Below are 9,147 nucleotides of genomic sequence, written 5' to 3'. Positions count from 1 at the left end.
TGCCCAGATGTGCTAGCTGATTGCTTGGACAATAGGCCCTCTCACTACATGGTTAAGGGTGCCTAGGTGCTGGCCTACCCACCTCTCCTGTTAACCAAGGCCAGGACTTCAAGGACCAAAACAAAGTCTACCACTATTAATACTGATAGACATGCTGTCCAGACCACTGGGAGCAGGCAAGAAGCAGGGACTGCCAGAGCAGATTGAGAATTTCCCAGGGCCATGAAAGGCAGTGCCAGGTTCCTCTGGGTGAGCCATGTTTCTTCGGTAACCAAGGGCATGCTTCCCTATCTCTGGGCAAGTGTCAGGGGGAGGAAGTTCTTAACTGAGCACCAGCAAGTCTAGCAAGTTAATTGGATAAATGAGGAAAAATCCTCTTACCTGCTTCTGTATAAGATTGGGGGTGGGGCCAATGGAAGGCAGGCACAAGAACAACAGAGGTTAAAATGGCAGGGCATGATTCTAAACCAAAGAGGCCTGCCAATATAGCCAGGGGAAAGCAGGGATTGGTTGGGAGGTGGACCCATCCAAAGACATGAAAGTTCAGTAAGTTAATCATCATTCTGAGAAAGCTCCTGGTCCATCCCACACCCAAAGCTAATATACCCCAGGGGATCCAAGAGATCTCTCTCTGGCTTGTGGCTTGCTGCTCAAGACATGCTCTCACAGGATGTACTGGACTGTCCTCTCCATGGGCCATGTGACCTTAGCAGTTACATGGCCCATGGCCTCCAGGAGGGAGTGTCTCTCACCTGCCAGCCTGGTGGAGCAGATGCCAGTGTGTTCACATGCTCTCTGGCCCTCTGACTCAGAATATAGAACCTTGGTGTCACAGAAGACACATGACTATTGTGGGCACTGGCATAACACACAGCCTCCACGAGGGAGCCTCAAGCCAGATATAGCTTGGTGCAAGCTAAGCTACCTGGATCACCCCTTAGCAGCCACTTGGCATTCAAAAGCATGGTGCTTTCAATGGAGCAGGAATTTTGGGCGCTGCCATTTGTTTTGGTCTTGTTAAGTAGAGTTGGGTTTTGTATGGACTTAGCAGAGGAGATGAGCTTTCAGATGGGGAGTTCCCCATTTTCCCAGGTCATTCAGCATTCACATAACTTTTTTCTTTCTCGCCAGCATCTGCCTCTTGAATTTGCCATTTAGTGGCAGCAGGCAGCTGAACCACACTTTGGGTCAGAAATATTATGACATTGGGCCTTGCTGTCACTACCTCCAGCTGCATGGATGGCAGGGTGCTCGCTTGTAAGTGGGGCCCTGGGCTGCCTGCAGAGGCTGAAATTATTGAAGAGCATTCCAGCTCTGGAACCCTGGTACAATTGCAGCCTATTGCCTTTGGATGCCTTCAGAGGGCATTTCTGCTGTATTCACCTGTGGAACAACATCTCAACTCTACAATTGTAGGGAGTGGCCCATGGTGACTAACTTGCAGAACTGTGAACAAGGCCTTCTGTGTAACCTCAGGCACTGATAAGTGCCACTCCCTGCAGTTGCTTAGCACAGGAGAGCCAGTTTCTGTCACTCATTAAACCTCAGCAAGCTATTTCTGGATTCAGGGTATCGCATACATTCAGGCCTCAAGTGAAGGTAGACATGTGTTTTTTGACTCCTCTCTATGCATCTCTTTGAAATATATGGACCCACTCAATGCAGAGAGCCTGAATCACTGAGGACAGGCAATCTCAGAATGTGTGAAGGTACCACTGTCCTGCCAGCAGTCAAGAGTAAGACTCTTTAACAGTCCGGCATGTTGTGGGGGCCTCCTGGCCTGGGCTGCAAAATCGATGGCACATTTCTGAAGGACTCAGTGACTGGTAAAGTCTGAGCTGAGAAAGATGTGGATTGCCATATTCTAAATTATATTTTTTGAAGATTCTTCAAGAATATAAAGAGCCTGGGAATGATTCTACAAGACTTGTGAATACCTGAACTCTGTTTCATAAGAGGCTTTTCTCTTGTAATTTGGTGGATGACAGAAGCTATTACTCAGTTCAAGTAGCATTTCTGAGAATGGCCTTGTGTTTTCAGCACTTGGGTGTCTTCAACATGTGTCCTGTAACGTAAGTCACAGGATTTAGTGACAGCTTTTCTTTCACCTCCCCCAATCAAAATCTTTCTAACTTGTTCAATCTTGCCTGGAATTAAAGAGTAGTAAACTTAGTCTTCCAAATTAATTACAGATGATATACTTGAGGTCATTTTATTGTTTACTAAGACATTCTTTGGGTATTATTTATACCTCAAATGATAACATATATTCTACAGAAATAAGTTTAAAATGTAAATTTGTTTCATTACTGGAAGTGCTCATTCTATTAAATATTTTGAATATCAAAGTGAGATATTTGCAGTTCAGCAAGCTAAGGCAAACCATCTTTGTAGTATGTTAGTTTCTCTTACAAATTTCTGATTTTTTCTTAAAGTCAGCTTTCAAGTCTACTTTATGTTGTACTCATACAATGTTTTCTAAACTATGGTTTGGCTTGAATTGGGCTCCAACCAAGTCCAAGTCCCAACCTTCTGTTACCTTCCTGCCCTTTTCCTCCAAATAATGCTATCCTTATTTTTGGCTTTACAGTATGCCAGGAACCCACATTTAATATTGACTAAAGCAGCATAGTTCACATTCTTATATACCTTCCAATCTTAGGTAGAAAACTTTGACTCTTGGACCAATACTGCTTATTATTGCTTTGCTGTAGGTAAATACCATTTATCAGGCTAAAGAAATGTTCTTCTATTAAAAATAAATCTGAGACTTCTGGCCAAGATGGAGGCATATGTAGTCGCACTGTGCCTCCTCATGCAACCAAAACTAAGGACAACAAGAATTTAGAAACAAAAAAACAACCAGAACTGAGAGAAATGAACCCAACAGAAGTCTGACTACCATTCATCCAGACCGATAAGGAGGGGCGGAGTCGGAGGGATTGAGGGGTCCCAGCAGGAAAAAGCGGTGGCTGGCAGACACGGGCAGTCAGGGCGCAGACAGCAGTTGGGGGCAGCTGATAGACCAGTGGCAGACCCTGGGCGTGGGAGGCAATGAGCAGACCCAGTGAGGCGTGCAAGGCAGCTGGCTATCTGCGTGCAGACAAACTAAGTGAAAACAGGCAGTGACACAGATCGTCCAACCCAGGGACCCAGAACTGGGAAACAAAGCCTGAAGGCACCGACTGAAAACACCTGTGGGAGTTGAGGCTGGGAGATTCTCTCAGCCTCACAGGAGGCTCCTTGGGGAAACCCACAGAGTCCGAGAAAGTACACAAGCCCACCCGCCTGGGAGCCAGCACCAGAGGGGATCAATTTGCTTCTGGGAAGTGGCAAAGGGGACTGAAGTCCTAGAGAGAGCAGAACAGGTGCCATTGTTCCCTATCGGACCCCGCACCCACATACAATGTCACAAGCCAGCAACTGAGGTGTCCAGCCCTGGTGAACGCCTAAGGCTCTGCCTAAGCCTCATATGTAACAGGTGTGACCAGACCAAAAAATAAAAATAAAATAAAAAAGATGGCTCAAACAGAATTAAAAGCCCCAGATCCAGTTTTTTTTAAGTGACCAAGAGATAGCCAACCTATCAGATGCACTGTTCAAAACACTGGTGATCAGGATGCTCACAGAATTGGTTGACTTTGGTCATAAATTAGATGAACAGATGCAGACTATGATAAGAGAAATGAAGGAGAATGCACAGGGAACCAATAGTGATGGAAAGAAAACTGGGTTTCAAATCAATGGAGTGGACCAGAAGGAAGAAAGGAACAACCAAACAGAAAAGAATGAAGAAACAAGAATTCAAAAAAAATGAGGAGAGGCTTAGGAACCTCCAGGACATCTTTAAACATTCCAACATCTGAATTATAAGGGTACCAGAAGGGGAAAAGGAAAAACAACAAGTGGAAAAGTTATTTGAACAAATAATAAAGGAGAACTTCCCCAATCTGGTAAGGGAAATAGATTTACAGGAAGTCCATGAAGCTCAGAGAGTCCCAAAGAAGTTGGACCCAAGGAGGAACACACCAAGGCACATCATAATTATATTACCCAAGGTAAAAATGAAGGAGAGAATTCTAGAAGCAGCAAGAGATAAGGGGACAGTTACCTACAAAGGAGTTCCCATCAGAATGTCAGCTGATTTCTCAAAAGAGACCTTGCAGGCAAGAAGGGGCTGGAAATACGTATTCCAAGTCATGAAAGGCAGGGACCTCCATCCAAGATTGCTCTATCCAGCAAAACTTTCATTTAGAATGGAAGGGCAGATAAAGTGCTTCTCAGATAAGGCCAAGTTAAAGGAGTTCATTCTTACCAAGCCCTTATTATATGAAATGTTAAAGGGACTTATCTAAGAAAAAGAAGATAAATATGAACAGTAAAAAAAAGACATCAAACTCACAGTTAGTAACAACCATACCTAAAACAAAAGCGAACTAAGCAAACAACTAGAACAGGAACAAAATCACAGAAATGGAGATCACATGGAGGTTTAGCAACTGGGAAGTGGGAGGAGGAGAGAGGGGGAAAAGATATAGAGAATAAGTAGCATAGACAATAGATAGAAAATAGGCAGGGGAGGGCAAGAATAGTATGGGAGATGTAGAAGCTAAAGAACTTATGACACATGGACATGAACTAAAGGAAGGGAATATGGGTGGGAGAGGGTGTGCAGGGTGGAGGGGAGTGAAAGGGGAAAATGGGACAATTGTAATAGCATAATCAATAAAATATATTTTAAAATAAATAAATCTGTAAAAACTATTTTAGGGAGTATAATGTAGAATGAGGTTTTTAAACAAATTTTAAACATACCATTTAAACTTGCAATTCTACCCCTAATATCTGTCATATAAAAACTTACACTGACACATATGTATATATAGTGTGTTCCTTCAGGTACCTAAATACCTATCAGTCAATGAACACACTTACCTCCAATGAGAGGGATGAGGTACACAATAATTACAGAGAATATTAGATTATAGGCAATATCATTGCATATTTTCCATATCACATTGCAAAATAAATAAGCTCCAAGGATAAAAACATAAGTATGATTGATATTCTTCTTTGGAAATAAAATATATATAAATTTGTATAAACACAGAGAAAACATTCTGAAAGAATACAGCAAATTGCCGATGATGGTCACTTAAATGTTTATATATATCATCTTTGTCTGACATTTCACAACATGGCTTTCATGTATTGCATGAAATAATAAATTTATTAGTGAAGTAAACATATTGACTCAACAAGTTCCAAGATTTTAAGATTGTCTGATTAATTTTTAAGTGTTACTCAGAATATTTGACTTGAGCAAAAATCTGGTATGCAGTCTGCTGTGTCAAAATGGGGCTCCCTTTAATATTTTAACATGCCTCTCATTTAAAATATCTAGGAATACGTATTTCAATGCTTATTAAAAATTTCAATCCATGAGAAAATCTAAACTCACTATTAACAGTTTTATTATGTTGAATGTCAGTATTTTTTTAATTTTCAAGTAACTTGGAGACTTCTGCTGCCTTACATTGAAAATTTATATTTGTGGTGATTTTGAGATATGACTACAAATACTTTGATAGTCCTCCCAACCTGTCTCCTTCCCTTGAACTTTGGCAGGCCTTGCAGTTGCCTCAACAAAATGCATTCGGAGAAAGTGATATTAATTCCAAGGCTCTGATAGAAAAGGTAATATATACTGTCTTTGTTTCTTTCTCTCTCACTCTTTCCCACCATCTGGGGAATTTGTACCACCTCAATGTTAGATACTCATCCATTCCCTAGTGCCAGAAAATCATTGATAACACATTCTTCAACCTACTCCAAACTCTTTTCCTCATTCCGGGGATGTCTGTGAATATCTTCCCCATCCATGTTGTCAGTCTTCTGGTGTATGTACCTTATCTATCCACTATCCACTGAATTGAAATGCACCAGTGGTTGTCAAACATAGAGAGGAATTGGCTTTACTCTTTGGGATTTGGTTTGCCCTTGGCTTTCATCTCTGCAGGCAGTCCTCATACATTATCAGTGCCTGCCTCTTCTCTATCCACTTTCCTCTGTTCATTATCAGTGCCAATGAAGCAAAGACCCATGGTTGAGCCCCTTCTCCTTGGTGGTCTTCTTAAGCAACAGACTCTTCCACAAGACAGTCCACCTGAAGTGTGCCCCGAGTGACTCAACCTCTGCAGAGAATCTCCCTTCCCCGCATTCACCTCCTGCCAAGCTTGAGGCTTCTGCAGGCCAATGAGTAACCTGCCATCCAGAAGAAACCAGTGGTTTGGAAAGAGGCTTTGTAGCTCTTTCCTTGTTCATAGCCCCCTCCAGGAAAGCAGGGTTCATTTTGCCAGGCCCTTCTGCATATTCCCTCCTCTCTAAGGAACTTGGATTCTTGTCTCTGGTGCACATGAGGCCCAAAATTCCTGACACTATATGTAGATTTTTGAACACTTGTGAGTCTTAGAGGATCACATGTTTTTCTGTAGCTTTTTATTAGGATTTGCCAGCTCCCATGCCTGGACTGATTTGAATACTTTTCTCCCTGTACCATTTACCATCCCACCTCCCCTTCCTGCCTTCCACCATCCTTGGATGAATGGATTTGTAATTCTAGGTGTATTTTGTGGACCTGTTATTTTTATGGATATGGGAGGTAAAGGAGTGTATCATTCGTTCCTTGTCACTCTCTTTATAGCCATCACTGTCTTGTTTCTTGTAACTCAGGTTAGGTTTTGGTCTTTCTTGCTCCAATGCAAAAGAAAACAAAACAAAATGAAAAATGCTACCAGAAGAAAGACCTTATAGCCAGATCTGAGTTTTGAGAAGTGATTTTTCTTCCCTTCAGAGGGAAAAATCTTCTTCCACTGGTACGTTTGAAGTTGCCCAACTACAATAAGCTACTGATTTTGGATGAGTGCTACTGCAACACAGAGTGCTCAGAGAACCTGGACTTTTAAACTCTGGAGGTCTGAAATTTGCTGTTGGTCACTATTGAGTCTCTCAGTGTTTCAAAAAAATTTAGGTTCTCCAAATAAAAAATGAAGGTGTCAACTTATTAAACACATTAAACCTGTGATTTGTTAGCTTTTTCCTGACATTTTAAAGAGACTAATATGGGGAAAGAAGGTAGATGTCACATCACTTGTAATTTTAATGTGTTTTACAGTTAAACATGAGTTGATATCATAAATCAATACATAAATATAAATTTATATGTTGCATGTGTATCCTCCTGTGGAATCTATTAACTGTGGCAAGGTCAATATGAAATGTTTGTATGTCATCATCATCACCTAAGTGTGCATCTACATTTTGTTTTTTCTACTTGTATACCAAATGCTATGACTGTTACCATCTTAACCATTTCTGTTTCTATGGATTGAACTAGATACTGCAGGATCCTGAAATCATAGTGTACTTGTCTTTTATTTGTATTGGTCCTTTCTCTTAGTATAATGTTCTTAAATTTCATCCATGTTGTAAAATGTGTTAGAATTTCCTCATATTTAAAGGTTAAGAATATTCTGTGATTACAGCACACTTTGTATATTGATTCATCTATGGACACCTGGGTTGTTTCCACATTTTGGAGGAAAAGTTTACTTTATATAATAAAGAATGAGGGCAGGTTTCACTAATCATTGACTAGAATCCAAGTCTGTTTTTGCAATTTCATAACAAGAGCTACTGTTACTAATTATTATCATTACACTTCTATTCATCCTTCTGCTTATCCTGATCTCCTCATCCTCTTTCTCCACTCCTACTGACATTGCCACTGTCCCTTAATGTGAAGGGGCACATTTTTCAACACAGGTTTAGACTGAATAGAACTTTCACTGATCTTACCTCAGCCTTTCCTCTTGGGAAAGCTTCAATATATAGCTTAAATAATTTGCAGTTAAAGGAAATATTACATTAACCATTGAATAAGATCTTTTTTATGTTGCTGCTTTCAAATGGCAGGGAAGGATCTTTTAATAGATCAGTTAACTAGTTCAATAAGTGATTATTGCTTTCTAATAATTCTTAAAAGCATGATATCAATTTAAAACAGATTCTTTCCCTCACAAGAATATATCTTATAGACTAACAGAATTCTTTGCATTTTTAAACTATGAACAGTGTTCAGATAGAAGTGGTAGAAACAATTTAGACTTCGTTAAATTCAAAGAATTTATGGTTGTTATTTTATATGCACTGTACATTTTTTCTTTAATCATTTTGACGGGCAACTATGATGGTAAAAACGATATTCATTGAGGGGTCTTTACTGAGGTTTCCTATGGGCTTCATTTATGGCAGAAAACACCTGCTGTAATAAGCAAATCTCTTTTATGCTCTAGGGATCTCAAATTCCTAGGATCTCAAATGAGTAGTTGTTTAAATGCTGTACTGAAGGCAAGTAAACTTTGGGTTTGGCTGCCAGTGTTGTTGGGGTGCACATTCATATCGTCGAGGAATGGTCTTTCCTTTAAACTAGAGGACTGGTGAAGATCCTCACACTTATAAGAACACAAAATTTGATGCAGATTCATTATTCTGCTCACTCAGTCATTTTGAATGAGATGGCCACACAGTACACATGCTCATTCAACAGTGTCTACCACAACCACTGACTGGTACAGTGAAGTCATCATTGTTCATGCATATGCATTCCAATCCACTCTCCTTGGCTGCCAGGTTACATTAATGTCACACAAATTATTTGCATTATATTAAAAATGGCTGGCCTTTTTCCAGACAGATCTCATCATATTCATATACTTGTTATAATAGACTTTTATCTCTACTGTCACATTAGTACATTCAGAATTATAAACAGTTATTAATCTCAGAAATAAAGAATTAAACCTGCATTTGTTTACTCTGTAGAGTTTCAAAATTAATTAATTCAATGCAGTGACTTCAACTCCTCAATTAACCCTACTGTACACACAGAAATGCATTTCCCTAGAATACTCTGTCTAGATTATACATTTTACCAAGCTGTTCTCTTGTTTATAGATTTTGCAAGTAAACTATGAGGTTTTTGTGAATGGCTACTATTGTATCTGCTTCATGTTAGAAGCTTAATACTATTTGTATTTTAAATAGAAGTATTTTTTAAAAACAGCCAAAAAGATTTACGAGAAAATA

Source organism: Phyllostomus hastatus, unplaced genomic scaffold (assembly GCF_019186645.2).
Source record: "Phyllostomus hastatus isolate PE091 unplaced genomic scaffold, TTU_PhHast_1.1 phas_contig_196, whole genome shotgun sequence".
NCBI lineage: Eukaryota > Metazoa > Chordata > Mammalia > Chiroptera > Phyllostomidae > Phyllostomus > Phyllostomus hastatus.
The sequence above is the reverse complement of the archived record's forward strand: the minus strand, read 5'-3'. Positions refer to the sequence as shown.